The sequence below is a fragment of the Dendrobates tinctorius genome, unplaced genomic scaffold, assembly GCF_039654945.1.
Source record: "Dendrobates tinctorius isolate UK_male_01 unplaced genomic scaffold, ASM3965494v1 ptg000105l, whole genome shotgun sequence".
Taxonomy (NCBI): Eukaryota; Metazoa; Chordata; class Amphibia; order Anura; family Dendrobatidae; genus Dendrobates; species Dendrobates tinctorius.
Window position 1 is genome coordinate 2,253,135 of NW_027361773.1, and position 18,482 is coordinate 2,271,616.

The 18,482-nt window shown below is 44.3% G+C and overlaps 1 long non-coding RNA gene across 3 annotated transcripts in view; it reads left to right on the forward strand.

The window, feature by feature from the left end:
• LOC141100482 (uncharacterized) overlaps positions 1-18,482 on the forward strand; it is a 102,350-nt gene that overhangs the window by 13,198 nt on the left and 70,670 nt on the right. For all 3 annotated transcript variants that reach the window (XR_012234703.1, XR_012234704.1, XR_012234705.1), the window contains exon 2: positions 2,314-2,404. This is a non-coding gene — a long non-coding RNA (uncharacterized lncRNA). The remainder of the gene's footprint in view (positions 1-2,313; positions 2,405-18,482) is intronic.

The window sequence follows — 18,482 nt, forward strand, 5'->3', positions numbered from 1 at the left end:
CAGAGCGGGCTCTGTTAAACTCACAGATGCGCTAAAGCATAAATGCCGAGCCAGTTAGCTTCACAGGTCTCAGCTGGCGTGCACACATGGTATATGGTCACAGGACACGGCCTAAGACAGAGGTCGGTGTCCGTCTTGACCTACCGCGTGTGTGGCGTCGCTACCACGGACGCCAGTAAATGCTGCTAACTGCAGCGTGGCAGTAACTACTGCCGCTATACGACAGTGCCGTGAGGCTTCACACTATCGGACGCTAGTGTAGCAGTGCGGTATTCACTGTGGCGTATGGCTTGCCACGGACTGGCGCTGACTATAACTCTAATTCCCTATCCACATGCGTAATATCAGAGGGAAGGGGTTTCATAATGAGTCAGTCACCAGAATCATATATCCGTCACCATTCACACATAGCAAGTATAGCCTATACTAGCGCATGGCCGAGCGGCCATGCGGGCCTTTTATAGCCATGCGCTTCCGGGACCTTACAGACCTTTGAAATGGGCCAATCAGATCAGGACAAGGACCTGAGCACGTGACCCCCGATCTCCACTGGGAGATCGTCTCGTGGGCATGCCCAGTAGCGTGGCGAGATGACTTAGCCTCTGGAGTGGTTTCCTGCAAACAGGCTGCACTACCATTGCTGGTCCAGAGGTGGCAGCTACATCCAGACCCAGAGAGCTGGTCCGAGCAGGGCGCCTGGATCACCGAGATTGCTGTGTAGTTCCCTGAGCAGTCGGAAAGGAAAGGGAGACCGCTGGATGTATGGCTTTGGGTTCCTGCTGTGCAGCTGCAGGAATCCGATGCCTAACAGCCAACTGTAAAGTTTGGCGGAGGAGGGAGAGTGCAGCGGGGTTGTTTTTCAAGGGTTCGTCTAGGCCCTTAGTCCCAGTGAAGGAAAGCTTAACGCTTCAGCAGACATTTTACATAATTATATGTTTTCAATTTTGTGAGAAATGTTTGTGGAAGGCCCTTTTTTGTTTCAGCATGACTGTACCCCTGTTTATATTCATGGTTTGGTGAGTTTAGTGTGGAAGAACCTGATTGGCTTTTACAGAGCCCTGACCTTGACATATATAACAATTTTCTAATAAACTAGAATCAAGATTGTGAGCAAGAACTTGTTATTCAGTGTGTGACCTCACAAATTACCATATGGATGGATGGGCAAACATTTCCACAGACACACTACAAAATGTTTCAGAAAGCCTACCGATTAGAACCAAATCAATATTAATTATGGATTTAGAATGGGGTGTCATAAAAGCTTCTTTAGTTGTAATGTGTACGTATCCCAATATTTTTGACCACTTAAATGATCTAAAGTGAATGGTTAGTGATACTGTAGGTTCAGAGGCTCCTAAACATGTCATGTGTAAACCAAAACACATACACAAGCAATACAGTATCATCACAGAAGTTAAATCTTGAAATCTTGGGGCGCATGTGTACACACGGGACTTTAACTCCTCGAGGTATCTTGTATATTGCAGTATATGCTCTGGTTTATTTTCATTGGCACCTTTTGCTTTGCACATACCGTTGCATAATTGTTTAGGCGGTATATGCTCTGGTTTACTCTCATTGGCACCTTTTACTTTGCACATACTGGTGCATATTTGTCTGATTATTTCCACTTTGCACTTTTATATTAATATATTTTATTTGCATTGTTTTTGCACATGGAGTACTTATGTACTTATTAACCTTAGCACTTTAGTCACTTGCACTTGTTGCTTTAAATCAGAGGTACATGATTTTATATCAATTTATACTACCTTGTGGGTCTCTATTTAACCTATATTATACACATTATTATTTATTATTTTTTATTGACCCTGTTGTGTGCACTTTGTGTTTTTAATTTTCTTTCATCCTTGTGATTTGCCTTATTATATTATATGAAATTTAAATAATAAAATATTCTATTATACTGATCTCCTGTCTGGTATTCCCTCACTTTAATCAGTGTCTTGGTTTTGGGTTCAAAGTTAAATCAAAGTAGAAGGTACTAATTTCACCATTAAGGGTCCAACTTCTTCATCAGAAGATGTAAGGTTTAATCAAATAATGGGATACTAGTTCAACAAGATTTGCAACAGGCAACCACATCTGAAGGAGATATACAGTAGGTGTCAATCATTTGCCATTAGTGTCTATTATCAAATAACATATTTCACCCTATTGTGAATATGCTGTACAGGGCTATGGGTGGGACACTGATCTGCATGAGAATCTGTGTTCAGAGATTATTTTAAATAAAAGGGGGCAGTAGCATTGTGATATGTATTGTCTGCTCTTCTGATTTCACTGCAGCATTGTGTGATTATAACTGACCCTCTGACGAAGCCAACGTGAAACGTGCATTGGGGCTGCACGGTGTGGATCCAGACAAACCACAAAATGGGTAAGGTATCCAGGGCTTGGGAGGTTCTTATACTTATGGGGCACTTGGCTCTTGGCATGTAGGATTTCTTCATTAGCCATATTCACCACCCTTTTCCTGGTGTTCCTCCCTACTGACATGATTACAAAGCACTAAGCACCTTACTATATGACATATGTGGTTATTTCTGGTTGACACACTGTTTATTTGTCTACCTGTTTTCCTCCCTGAACATGCAACTGTCATTTGTATTTTATCTATCTTTACTCCTTGTATGCTACTAATGAGATAATTTATGTAATAAAATTATACCCTTTTAACTATTTGAGACTTGTACTCCACATTTTCTCTTTGGGTATAAGGATTCAGTATTTGGAGTGTCCTTATTCTTGGCTCTTCTGTTTTCATGCTCCCCCAATTGGCGGTGAGAATGCATGACAGATTATTACCTATGTTTCCTGTTGTGGGTTGTATTTATCTTTAGAACAACCCTTGAACTCTCAGAATATTTGCTGAATTGGAACTTGTGGCTTTTAAATCAGAGGCCTATGCATTCAGTAGATTAAATAGTTACTGTAGGATTTACATTTATTGATGTGAATGTGTTTGGCTGCATCGTGGATGGTTCTAAATAAATTGCACTCATAACCTAAGCACAGTAGGAATTAAGACACTATAAATAGTTGAAATATGTGAAATGTTACTAGTATCGTAGCTAGTTGAATTTAATTAGCAGTTATGTAAAAACAATTTAGTTTCTAAGGACAAAATGGATTCCTTTCTTTGAAGTAATATTCAGTATATGTCTCATGTTAAAGCTACATAAGGGAGATTTACTAAAACAATTATGCCAATTTTATTAAAAAAATTAATTCTTATTAATGTTGATAAAAAGGGCAATGCTTTCTAGTCTCTTGTTTGATGTATTTAGAAAAAAAAATCCCATCACTTATTTTAAGGAGAAAAGTGGTTATTAAACAATGCTAAAATCAGAAGCTTGTAATGTACCCTGACTGAGACAAAACAGCTCCACTGACTCTAATAAACCCATCACATACCAGAGACCATTAGTGAAAGGACATGTACATATGCGAAAATTCTAAATTGCTATTGATTAAATGGAATGCTGGGAGAAACAATATTGACAATATTATACAAAATAAACCATAAAACTATAAATTAAGGGTTGCAAATCTTAAAGGGAAACTGACCAGTCCCCTATGCCCACCAAACCACCATCATTCCTATATTCATTTCATAATACCTTGCCTAACCAGCCCTTAATACTGCTAGACACATTAACAGATCTTTAAAAAAAGTGTTTTTTAATATGCTACTTACCATATATACTTGTGTATAAGTCGACCCGAGTATAAGCCAACCCCCCTAATTTTGCCACAAAAAACTGGGAAAACTTATTGACTGTATAAACCTAGGGTGGAAAATGCAGCAGCTACTGGTAAATTTCAAAAATAAAAATAGATACCAATAAAAGTAAAATTAATTGAGACATCAGTAGGTTAAATATTTGTGAATATCCATATTGAATCAGGAGCCCGATATAATGCTCCATACAGTTCATGATGGCCCCATAAGATGCTCAATACAAAATACGCCACATATAATGCTGCACAAAGGTTAATAATGGCCCCATAGATATATATGCCTCATATGCTGCTCCATAAAGGTTATGGCCCCATAAGATGCTCCATAGAATATGCCCCATAAGATGCTCCATAGATTATTCCATCATAAGATGCTCCATGGATTATGCCCCATAAGATGCTTCACAGATTATGCCCCATAAGATGCTCCATAGATTATGCCCCATAAGATGCTCCATAGATCATGCCCCAATAAGATGCTCCATAGACTATGCCCCCATAAAATGCTCCATAGATTATGCCCCATAAGATGCTCCATAGATTATGCCCCCATGCTGTTCCATAGAATATGCTCCCATATGCTGCTCCATAGAATATGACCCCATATGCTGCCCGATAGAATATGCCCCCATATGCTGCCACATAGACTATGCCCCCATATGCTGCCCCATAGAATATGCCCCCATATGCTGCTCCATAGACTATGCCCCCATATGCTGCCCCATAGAATATGCCCCCATAAGATGCTCCATAGACTATGCCCCCATATGCTGCCCCATAGAATATGCCCCCATAAGATGCTCCATATATTATGCCCCATCTGCTGCTCCATAGAATATGCCCCCATATGCTGCCTCAAAGAATATGACCCATGTGCTGCCTCATAGAATATGCCCCCATATGCTGCTCCATAGACTTTGCCCCCATATGCTGTCCCATAGAATATGCCCCCATATGCTGCCTCCATATGCTGCTCCATAGAATATGCCCCCATAAGATGCTACATTTATTATACCCCCATATGCTGCCTCCATATGCTGCTGCATAGAATATGCCCCCATATGCTGCACCATATATTATACCCCCATATGCTGCCTCCATATGCTGCTGCATAGAATATGCCCCTATATGCTGCACCATATATTATGCCCCCATATGCTGCTGCTGCAAAAAAATTCCATACTCACCTCTCCTTGCTGGGGGCCAGGTGCCGGTGTCGCTGCACACTCGGGACCTGGCACCTGAGATATTCACCTGTCCCGGGTCCATCGCTGCTCACCACTGTCTGTCGCTTCCTGTGTCAGTGACTGCTCAGCCAGCAGAAGATACAGCGCTCACTAACCACGTCATCATGCCCTCTGCTGCCTAAACGTCACTGACACAGAACGCAGCCGACAACGGTGGGCAGCGATGGACCCGGGACAGGTGAATATAGCCTATACTTACCCTCTCCTGGCGCGGTCTCTGCAGCCCCGCTTCTCCCGGTCTCCCTTCCTTCAGCGGTCACGTGGTACCGCTCATTAAACTAATGAATATGCGCATATTCATGAGTTTAATGAGCGATACCACATGACCACTGAAGGCAGGAAGGGAGTCCGTGGGAGAAGTGGGGGGGGGTGCAGAGACTGCGCCAGGAGGGGTGAGTATGATCTCTGACACCCCTGCTCCCCCTCTGCCGCCGACCGCCAGGTATATGACTCGTGTATAAGCCGAGAGGGGGACTTTCAGCCCCAAAAAACCTTTCCTTGTAACTTACTCAGAGAGCTTATTAAGAAATAGAGAAATGATGGTGTTTTGAGGGCATAGGGGACCTGTTAGGTTCCCTATAAGCAAATCTGTTAAAAATAATATAATATTCAAAGATATAGGAAGAAAGAATAAACATAAATAGATAAGTACATTTTCTGAAGAACAAACTGCTCATTATTAGTGTTGAGCGATACCATCCGATATCGTGAAGTATTGGATCGGATTGGATCGGACCGATACCCAAAAAGTATTGGGTATCGCCGATTCCGATACTGGAAACCCATGCAAGTCAATGGGGCACAAATATCGGAATTAAAAAACCCCTTTCTTTACTTGTACATCTAGTTTGGGAGGGGGGAAGAGTGTGGGCGGTGCGTGGGTGGACACTGTGCGTGTCTATGTGTGTGGGCGGGGTCTGTATGGGCCTCTTGGGGGTCTGTGCGGGCCTGCCGGGGGTCTGTGCGGGCCTGCCAGGGGTTGTGTGTGTGTGCAGGCATCGTCCGATGGGACTACAAGTCCCATCGGGCTATGCCTGCTACAATGACAGTGATTGACACATTAGTCAATGGTGGGACAGTAGTAGTCCCATCATCCGGCAAATGTGTTGAATGTAAAAAAAAAACATACATACTACATACATACTACATATATACTACATTCATACAACATACATACATACATACTACATATATATACTACATTCATACAACATACATACCGTGGGGAATAGATAGCTCAGCTGGGATCTTTGCTTTGGCACAAGCGTGTGGCTATGAAGTCACTTCAGCAGACTAGCAAGTTCCACATGGATATGAACAGGGCATATTTATTGTGCACACTTGTTACTCAATGTTACACATGCCAAACATGAAATAAAACATCTAAGGCCGTCTGGCCACTAACTAACAATAGCAGGCTAACTACAAAATAAACCTATATAACAGCAAAGAAGTCCATGTAATCTTACTGTGTCAGCTCCCAGCTCAGCAGACGAGATAGACTGAGAGATCCCAGCTCCTCCTGATTATATCAGCTGGACCAGTCAGGAAAACAAAACCTGGATTGAATTAGTGGAGGGGGAACTACCAGTCCTTTCCATGCTGATCACTAAGGAAACCAGGACTGGATTACAGTGAAATAAACTGGCTTCATCATCAGTACAGGGAGACATATGAAATGAAATGGGGAGAAATATACCTGTTTTCTAGTACCTTTTCCCTTGGCACCTCACACACCCCCCTCCTCTGTTCGAGCCCGTGGGGTCGGACACGACGAGTCACCAAGCAGTGCGTTCTAGACAACGCATCTGCATTTCTGTGTGCTGTGCCCGCCCTGTGCTCAACGGAAAATTTAAACCCTTGTAATGCTAAGAACCAGCGTGTCACCCGCGCATTGCCTTCTTTTGCCCGGGACATCCACGTTAGGGGCGAATGGTCCGTCACTACTCTAAACTGGCGACCTAGTAAATAATAGCGCAAGGTGCACAGGGCCCATTTCACAGCCAGGGCTTCCCGCTCAACTACACTGTAGTTCTTTTCTGCTCTCGTAAGCTTTCTGCTTAGATAGGCCACTGGGTGTTCCTCGCCATTTACTTCTTGAGACAAAACTGCGCCGAGGCCCACCCCAGAGGCATCTGTTTGGACAATAAACTCCTGTTTAAAGTCTGGTGCAACCAACACTGGTTGGTCACAGAGGACTGTTTTCAATCGCTGAAAGGCCTCCTCTGCTTCTGCGTTCCACTTTATTGTGACAGATTTCGACCCCTTAGTAAGATCTGTGAGAGGAGCTGCGATGGTCGCAAAATGTTTGATGAACCGCCTATAATAACCAACTATCCCTAAAAAAGCTCCAACCTGTTTTTTGGTTACCGGTCGTGGCCAATTTTGAATAGCATCCACTTTATTGGCTTGAGGCTTCACGACGCTTCTCCCTATGCTATATCCCAGATAGCGAGCCTCTTCCAATCCCAACGTACATTTCTTGGGATTGGCAGTCAACCCAGCTGTTTTTAGGGAGTCTAAGACGGCTTGTACTTTTGACAAATGCGTGTCCCAGTCATCGCTAAAGATAATGATGTCGTCCAAGTACGCGGATGCATACTGGCCATGGGGTTTTAGGACAATATCCATTAGACGTTGGAAGGTGGCTGCGGCACCATGCAACCCAAATGGCATATCTCGGTACTGGAATAATCCCTGGGGCGTAACAAAGGCAGTTTTCTCTTTGGCTGATTCCGTGAGGGGAATCTGCCAATAACCTTTTGTTAAGTCAATAGTGGATATGTACCTAGCCGAACCCAGTCTCTCTATCAGTTCATCGACTCTTGGCATCGGGTAGGCATCGAATTTCGATACTTCGTTTACTTTCCGAAAATCGTTACAAAATCGGATAGTCCCATCGGCTTTTGGCACCAGTACGATAGGGCTAGCCCAATCACTCCGTGACTCCTCAATGCCCCCGTGCTCTAACATCTTCACTTCCTGGGCAATGGCTTGTCTCCGAGCCTCCGGAATTCGATATGGTTTTAGCCGTACCCGCGCCTGTGGATCAGTAATAATGTCATGTTTAATTAGGTGAGTCCGGCCAGGAAGTTCCGAGAAAATATCTGCGTTCCTCTGTATGAACTCCCTGGTCTCTCGTTTTTGGCTTTTGGATAGCGTGTCTGCAATACCCACTTCTGGCGGAGCTACCTGGGGGTCCTTTACCTTAGAAGGTGGTGCCCCTCGAGGCCCATCCTCAAGGGCAGCTCCTGCCACCAGACTCTCCCTGTCCCGCCAGGGTTTAAGCAAGTTTATGTGGTATATTTGTTAGGGCTTTCTCTTGTCTGGTTGGTGTATCTTATAATTTACTTCACCTATTCGTTCCAGCACATCGTATGGTCCCTGCCATTTAGCAAGAAATTTATTCTCTACGGTAGGCACCAATACCAACACCCTGTCTCCGGGTTGAAAGACTCGTGTTTTTGCCGCTCGGTTGTATACCGTGCTTTGGGCATGTTGTGCGCGCTCTAAACACTCTTTAACTATTGGCATACAGTAACTGCTGCAATTCGGTCCTGCATAAGTGTTATGTGTTCAATTACACTGCGATAAGGAGTCACCTCTTGTTCCCAAGTCTCCTTGGCAATATCTAACAGGCCTCTAGGACACCGCCCATAAACCAACTCAAAAGGTGAAAAGCCTGTGGAGGATTGGGGTACCTCACGTATAGCGAACAGGAGGTATGGTAGTAGGGCATCCCAATCTCTCCCGTCCTTATCCACCACCCTTTTCAACATTCCCTTTAGGGTTTTGTTAAAGCGCTCCACCAAACCGTCAGTCTGAGGGTGATATACTGAGGTACGCAAATGGGAGATTTTTAGTAGTTTACATAAATCCTTAAGTATACGAGACATAAAGGGGGTCCTTGATCCGTAAGTATCTCTTTCGGAATGCCGGTGCGGGAAAACATATTAACCAGCTCCTTTGAAATTGATTTCGCATTGGCATTCCGCAAGGGCACTGCTTCGGGATAACGCGTGGCGTAATCCAATACTACCAAAATGTACTGATGACCCCTGGCAGATTTTACTAATGGACCGACTATATCCATTGCTATCCTCTCGAAGGGAACCTCTCTATTATTGGTAAGGGCACTAAGGGGCTTCTAAAATGTGACATAGGTGCGGTCAATTGACACGTAGGACATGACCGACAGTACTGGGTCACGTCTCCCACTAGACCCGGCCAAAAGAAACGTTGCAGAATACAGTGTTTTGTCTTTTCTACCGCCAGGTGTCCTCCCAACGGATGTTTATGTGCCAAATCCAAAACTACCTGGCGAAAGGACTTAGGTACCACTAGTTGTTCTACCACCACCCCTCACACCTTGTCTATGTGATACAACATATCCTGCTGCACCGCCACGTGTGGGAACTCGTTTTGAGCCCCTGGGTACAATGGTCTTCCCTCGGAGACCTTTATGTTTTCCCACGCCCTTGCTAGAGTAGGATCCTGGTGCTGAACGGTCCAGAACTTACCACGGGCCACCTCAAGATCAGGCATTTCTAAAACATCCTCTAGCTGGTCTGCCTCGCCTGCACACACAGCCAGAGGAGAGTCCACAGATTCTAGTACTTCCTCTGAGATGAGTTCTCCGTCGTCTTGCTGCAATGGTTCAGGGGCTAGCTCCGGAGCACCGTCTTCAACTAGAGGGTTCATGCCACTTTTGAAGTTCCACAAGTCCCAAAATAAGGGAAAGTCTCTCCCCAGGATTACACTGTGTCCCATAGACTTTATGACTGCTGCCTGATGTCTTTTGGTCCCTACTGGCGTGGCAAGAGTAACCCAGGCAGTGGGGTAGTTCTTAGTATCCCCATGGATGCAACTAATGCCCACGGTTAAGTTCGTTAAGTTCGTTAGGGCGCTAGAGTCCACCAAACTGGCATGTACCAAAGTTACTTGACTGCCGGAATCCAAGACGGCATTCACACTATAACCGTCAACCTCGACGTGGCACACGTGTTGTTCATTTCCCGTGAGGGTCTCCACCACACAGACTGACTGCACATATAACGAAAGACGCCTCATAGCGTTACAGTCCATTGGCTCTGTAGTCATTGGGCAGTTAGCTGCTACATGGCCAAGCCCACGACATCGCCAACATTGTATAGGCCCTTGTCTCCTGGATGGAGATCCCAGACGAGGTCTGCTGGCTTGATGTGAGCCCGTACCACCTCCATAGTTCTTTGTAGGTCTGCTACCCTTCATTGTGACGTTCTCTTCTTTTGAAGATGAAGTAGGTTTCGCAGGACTCTCCAGCGATTTCTTGGGGAGCCAGTGGGGTGCTAACGTCCCTTGGAGTAGGCTTTCAGAAGCATTGTAGCGTTCGACCATATTCACCAACTGGTCAGCGGTAGTTGGGTCACCCTGTCCAACCCACCTCTGGATCTTAGCGGGTAAGGACCGCAGGTACTTGTCTAGAACAACACGCTCCACCATCTGTGCGGACGTCAAAGCCTCTGGTTGCAGCCATTTTTTTACTAGATGGATGAGATCATGCATTTGTGAGCGGGCTGGCTGATGCTCCACAAAATTCCATAAATGCACCCTCTGTGCGCGTACATACGTGTTTACTCCCAGCCTTGCCAGGATTTCGCCTTTGAGTTTGATATAGTCCATAGCGTCCGCTCCACTCAGATCGTAATAGGCCTTTTGTGGATCTCCGCTCAGAAATGGAGCAACTACCTCAGCCCATCTGTCCAGCGGTAAGTGCTCACGTTCTGCAATACGTTCAAACACGGTGAGGTATGCTTCCACATCATCGTCTGCGGTCATTTTAAGCAAAGTCTTCTGTACGGTTTTCTGCACATTAGCATCATCTCGGGGTTGCCGAACCAAGGCCTGTTTTATTGCCTCCAACTGCTCTTGCTGCATCTGGTGTTGCTGCTCCAGACCCTTCTGGAAGCAAGTATTAGTCTGCTGTTGTTGCACATTTGCTTGCAATAACTGCTTCACTAGTTCCTCCATATTACTGGACTCTTGGCTCTTCAAAAGCGCAGAAGCTTTCAGCCAGGACATACACAGCGTTTTCTCTGCAGTCACAGTCCAGCAGCCACAAGTGCCCGCATTCGAAACACCATTTGTGGGGAATAGATAGCTCAGCTGGGATCTTTGCTTTGGCACAAGCGTGTGGCTATGAAGTCACTTCAGCAGACTAGCAAGTTCCACATGGATATGAACATGGCATATTTATTGTGCACACTTGTTACTCAATGTTACACATGCCAAACATGAAATAAAACATCTAAGGCCGTCTGGCCACTAACTAACAATAGCAGGCTAACTACAAAATAAACCTATATATCAGCAAAGAAGTCCATGTAATCTTAAGGTACTGTCACACTTAGCGATGTACCAGCGATCCTGACCAGCGATATGACGCGGTCAGGATCGCTGGTACATCGCTAAGTGGTCGCTAGTGAGCTGCCACACAGGCAGATCTCACTAGCGACATCGCTGGGGACGGGGATCGCTACTTACCTGTCACACCAGGCGATCCTGCGTCCTCCCGCCCTGCTCCACGCGTCGCTCGTCCTCACAGCAGGAAGCGCCACAGGAAGCCGACGACGAGAAACAGTCCTGAACGTTCTCGCGCGATCAGCGATAACCAGCGGGGGAGCCAGTCGCTGGTAAGTATCAGACACAGAGATATCGCTAGCAATATCGCTATAACGTCACTAGTTATAGCGATATTGCTAGCGATATCTCTTAGTGTGACATGCCCTTTACTGTGTCAGCTCCCACCTCAGCAGACGAGATAGACTAAGAGATCCCAGCTCCTCCTGATTATATCAGCTGGACCAGTCAGGAAAACAAAACCTGGATTGAATTAGTGGAGGGGGAACTACCAGTCCTTTCCATGCTGATCACTAAGGAAACCAGGACTGGATTACAGTGAAATAAACTGGCTTCATCATCAGTACAGGGAGACATATGAAATGAAATGGGGAGAAATATACCTGTTTTCTAGTACCTCTCCCCTTGGCACCTCACAATACATACATACTACATATATACTACATTCATACAACATACATACATACTACACACATACTACATATATACTACATTCATACAACATACATACTACATACATACTACATATAGACTACATTCATACAACATACATAAATACTACATATATACTACATTCATACAACATACATACATACTACATACATACTACATATATACTACATTCATACAACATACATATATACTACATATATACTACATTCATACAACATACATACATACATACTACATATATACTACATTCATACAACATACATACATACTACATATATACTACATATATACTGCATTCATACAGCATACATACATACTACGTATAAACTACATTCATACAACATACATACATACATAGTACATACTACATACATACTACTTACATACAACATACATACAACATACATAAAACATGCTACAGACATACAACATACATACTACATACATACTACATATAATACATTCATACATTCATACAATACATACATATAGACATACAGTACATACAACATAGAGTACATACTCACCATCACTTGTCACTTTGATCCCCGAAGCCAGTGTCATCTGTAAAAAATATTAAAATAACAAACAAGCAATATACTCCCTGATCTGCAGGAATCCACGAGTGTCCCACGACGATCTCCCGTGGAGAACAGCAGCATCAGCTGATGCGACCGCTCTCTAGGGGCCCCAGGAATACAATGACGGGAGGTAGGTGTCCTTCCACACTGTATTCCTACGCCACTGTAAAAAAATAGTCCCTAGTCTCACTTTTGGCATTGCTGTGTGAGAAAGTTCCCACGCAGCTTTTGCCATAAAGTGAGACCAGTGAACTATAGTAACCTCTCAGTGATGCACTGCAGGAGATCGTCGTGGGACACTCATGGATTTCTGCGGATCAGGGAATATATCGGTTGTTTGTTATTTTAATATTTTTTACAGTGAGATGACACTGGCTTCGGGGATCAAAGTGACAAGTGATGGTGAGTATGTACTCTATGTTATATGTACTGTATGTCAATATGTATGTATTGTATGAATGTATGAATGTATTGTATGTAGCATGAATGTTGTATGTATGTTGTATGTATGTAGCATGTTGTATGTATGTAGTAAGTATGTAGTATGTAGTATGTATGTAGTATGTAGTATATATGTATGTATGTTGTATGAATGTAGTATATACTGTATGTAGTATGTATGTAGTATGTATGTAGTATGTATGTTTTTTTACATTCAACACATTAGCTGGATGATGGGACTACTACTGTCCCATCATTGGCTAATGTGTCAATCACTGTCATTGTAGCAGGCATAGCCCGATGGGACTTGTAGTCCCATCGGACGATGCCTGCACACACACACAACACCCGGCAGGCCCACACAGACCCCTGGCAGGCCCGTACAGACCCCTGGCAGCCTGCACAGACCCCCAGCAGGCCCGCACAGACCCCCGGCAGCCCGCACAGGCCCCCGGCAGCCTGCACAGACCCCCAGCAGGCCCATACAGACCCACGGCAGGCCCGCACAGACCCCCGGCAGCCCGCACAGACCCTCGGCAGGCCCACACAGACCCCCGGCAGGCCCGCACAGACCGCGCATCATGATGACATCATTTCAGCAGCCAATCACAGCCACAACACTGGCTCATTGCATTATGGGAACTTCCGATTCCGTTATTCGATATTGTAAAAATATCGGTACTCGGTATCGGAATTCCGATACAGCGAATATCGGCCGATACCCGATATTTGCAGTATCGGAATGCTCAACACTACTCATTATTGATTGATAGCATTCAGCATTTTATTCTGAATAATGGATTCGAAAACAGTCTTCTACTAGGCATTGCTTCTACTGGTCAGTTTCCTACTCCACACTGATGAGGGGCAATACCCCGAAACAGCTGTCTGTGGATGGATACCATGTTTTGGCATAGGTGGTTTCCTTCATTAGAGACTGCCCTTCCCGTGGTTGTTCCTTCCCGGGGAAAGACCTGGCTAGTCATTGCTTGCGTTGAGAAACATGTGATGGTGTCTCCGCGGCTTGTGTTTTGCATGTTTTTACATATTTCCCATAAGGGATGGGGGCATTGCTCTAGAATCACTGCGTTGAGAAACATGTGATGGTGTCTCCGCAATGTTGGATGTTGATCTCCATGAGTTCATTCATCCTCATTTTTCACAGTCTTCTACTAGGCATTGCTCCTACTGGCCAGTTTCCTACTCCACACTGATGAGGGTCAATACCCCGAAACAGCTGTCTGTGGATGGATACCATGTTTTGGCATAGGTGGTTTCCTTCATTGGAGACTACCCTTCCCGTGGTTGTTCCTTCCCGGGGAAAGACCTGGCTAGTCATTGCTTGCATTGAGAAACATGTGATGGTGTCTCCGCGGCTTGTGTTTTGCATAATTGATCAGGTGGCAGCCAGGTGTATCAATTGTGATGGAGGCCATTAAACAACTGCAGATCAGTTATATGTAAAATCCTGTTTTGACAGTCTAACCGCTCTTCTTTACACAGAATTATCACTTATATGATCGTTCTGGACACAGACTATCTTTGTTCTCAGCTGCACATGTCATGTGCGTAAAAATCTTAAAACACAAAAGATGATATTATTGAAGCTAAATGTGTTAGATGCTTTCATGACTTTTGTGTATGTGGCTTTGCTGAAAAGAAGTGTGACTTAGGGCTCATACTCACTTGCGAGAGACACCTCGCATGAAAACCTGGCACTGCCGCCGGCACTCACTACATGTATTTCTTTGTAACTGCACTCTCCAGTCCGAGTGACGGCGGCAGTGCCAGGTTTTCATGCAAGAGACTTAAATGAGAATCGTGCGAGTCTCACGCAAGTGAGTATGAGCTCTTAGCAGGAGATACTTGGTCTAACATGTAAGGCTGAGGAGCGATTCAGCTAAGTGTTTTCACTGGTGTAAAACACTTTGAAAGTCACAAAATTTTTGTGCAATGTGGAGCTGCACAAGAAAATTTTGATTTTTGAGGTGCTTCTGACACTTTGGGGCAGTTTCTCCAAGTTGGGTGCAGCTGGGAATGATTTGGGGTGTAGCTATACCCTTCTTCAATAGTGCTAGCATTTTTCAAGGACTGGAGTAACATTTCTAGTATGGAACACTAAGGCGCACACCAGTAATAAGATGCATCAAACTTGGTAGCTGGCATGCAGCTCTTAATGAATTCGAAGCATTCTATACCTGCACAGCGCTCATTAAAACTTGCGTATGAAATGCAAGTCTTAATGAATTGGAGGCCTATATGCCAAAAATGCAACAAAATTTTGGCCCGCATTTATGGCACAAAGTGAATCAACTAATGGTGGAAACTTAGACTAGGAAGACTTAATATACGCCAAATTTATCACACAATATAAATTTCTATGATAAAGCACTGTCTATGTCCAAGAATATGCCAATATTGATAAATATATCAAATTCTTGTACATTTTTCTTGGAGCATATCTTTTATTTATTACTTAACTCCTGCTTAAATAAGCTGATGCTACATTTTACACTTAAGGACCTATGGAAACATAGGACTAGATTCTGAATATTGTAAGATATAGAAACTGCAAATACTAATTACAGTATTCTGTATATGTAATGATAAGCATATAATTTATCAGGGGCAGACATACCATTGGTGCAACCTGCACAGACGTACAGGTACCCAGGAAGTAAAGGGTCCTATTTTCACCTTCAAAGCATGTGGAATTTTGCATTATGATAAGTTATTGGTGTTACGATTCCACCTTTCTTTGTGCCTGGTTGCAGTGAATTACTGTCTGCAGTCCAATCTTGAGCAGGAGCATGCTCAACTTTCAGTATATTATGGACAGCTCAGCTGCCCAATCAGATGCTGGGGCATGCTGAGCTGTCAGTGTCTTGAATGACAGTTTAGCCATCCAATCAGAGATAGTGTTTCCTGAGCTTCATCCATGTGTCTTCTGTTCAGGCTATTTAGTCAGCCTCAGACAAGTGCCAATTGTAGCTTTTTGCTCACTGGTGTATGTTTGTCTTGTTTCTCTGTGCTCTGTGTTTTGTGTTCTTATCTACTGCTGATTGACCGAGGACCATGCTCTCTGACCATCCATTTGCTTTGGCCCTTTGCTTGATCCGCTATCTTCCTGGTATTTTGAGCTCTGGACCATAACCTGACCATTCTTTTGTCTCACTCCTCTGTCTATGATGTACTCAACTGGCTTTTGATCTCTGGACCGTGATCTGACTATTCTTTTGTATGACCCTTCTGTCTATGACATACCCTCCTGGCTTCTAACCTTGGACCTTTTGATTACCCAGCCTTGCTGCTTGCCCATGAGTAATGACTAGCACCATAATTGTTCTTCAAAGGATCCATATACTGCCCACCAGTGTAATTTACTATATATGATGATGTAGTAACTATCAAAGGTTCCTGCATCTTCTAAGATGAAATGAACATAAAGATAAATTGAAAAACAGAGTGCTATATGTAGAGACAGATGTATTAAATATCCACCATTAGGGATGAGCAAGTACTGTAGTATTCGGACTCGCTGTACTCGTTACAGTTACCGCATTACTCGCCGAGTACCGAATCCTCACGAGTATGCTCACTCATCCCTATTCACCATGATTAAGTGTTATCTTAGATAAACTCTGCACCATAGGGGTAATTAAAATTTCAGAAAATTTGGTATTCTACACAATGGAGATAGCCTTGTTTATCAAGGGATTTATCAGCTAAGCACCAGCTCATGATCCTAGAAGCTAATAAGCAAGGAAAACAAGTACTGATGAGTTGGTAGCTAGCAGAGCTTCTTAAGTGCCAAGTCCTACTAAAGGTACAGTATATCATGTTGCATAGTTACTGTATGTCTGTAAGACACTCAATTTAAATAATATATATTTAAGTGGCCTAAGCCACTAAGCCCATGTTAACCTGAGAAGTATTATAATATTTGTGCCTTTATTTTACATTCATATCAATTTGATCCTAATACAATGGGGTGAGAAAGCCAAAAATTATATTGTGCTGTATACTATGCATAAAAGAGGAACTGATGACATATCTGTGTTGGTAAATTATTGTATCCCCATAAAATAGCTATGCAAGAACACTTTTTCTTAGACCTGTGCTCAGTGACATTCCATTGTTATTCCTACTGGAAATTTATGAATAAATTAACAATTTAAAGATGCTTGTCCTGGCCAGTGGCCACTTATAAAAATATGTTATACTCATAGTTAGAAATCCACTTAGTTCCCCATTCTCTGAATTTGTCACTTGACAGGTTATTTGTGATTTGCTTACTTGTGATCATGTGCCAACTGCTTTCTTTGCCACTTCTCTAAATGGTCTGTATTGAGTATATCACACACTATCAGGATATACATATTACATACCCTCCCTTTACCACTACTAATCTTAGATGTCTCAGATGACATTTCATTTTTGTTTTCCAATGTTATAAACATTTCTGAAGCACCTGTGTGGCTAAAATGCACACTACCAGGGATGAGTGGCCCCTGTCATGATCCAGGATGGGCTTTGTCTTTGGCCCTTCCTGGTCAGACAGGGGTTAATTGTTTCTGCTTCTCTCTAGCAGAGGGCGGCTATTTATTGCTCACTTGACCTAGGTCCGGTGTCAGTTATACTCCTGCCCTTGGCTGAGTTAGTTGACCTCGTGCGCCTTGTGCCTGATATCTTGCTTGCTTGTTTGGTGTTGATCTGGTTCTGTCCCTGTTACGAGTTCTGCCTGTCCCTCTTGTACTGCGCTATCTCTCTGTGTATGACCCTCTGCCTGTGACTTGACTATTCTCTGCTCGTCCCTCTGGTACCGCACAGCCATCTCCATGAACAAACCCTCGCTTGTCTGACCTGTGTTTTCCTCTACTACAGTGTTAGCGTGGGTGGTCAGGAGCGGGAGCTCCGAGAGTGGACCCTCTGGACCGTGGCACCGAGGGACCCCGGGCGAGCTGCCAGGTGGAACCGACCCCTATACAGGGACCGTTAGGAGCAGGCCCAGGGGTTCGAGTACCACGGTAGCCGGTACTGAGAGGGGCGGCTCAGGATGGACCGGAGTAAGACTGAGACTGGAGTAGGACGGCAGGAGCACTGAAGACAGGACTGGAGTAGGACGGCAGGAACACAAGGCAGGACTGGAGTAGGACGGCAGGAACAGTGAAGGCAGGACTGGAGTAGGACGGCAGGAACACAAGGCAGGACTGGAGTAGGACGGCAGGAACAGTGAAGGCAGGACTGGAGTAGGACGGCAGGAACAGTGAAGGCAGGACTGGAGTAGGACGGCAGAAACACAAAGCAGGACTGGAGTAGGACGACAGGAACACGGGTAGCAGGACTGAGAAGCTGCTGTGAGGAGCAGCCGAGA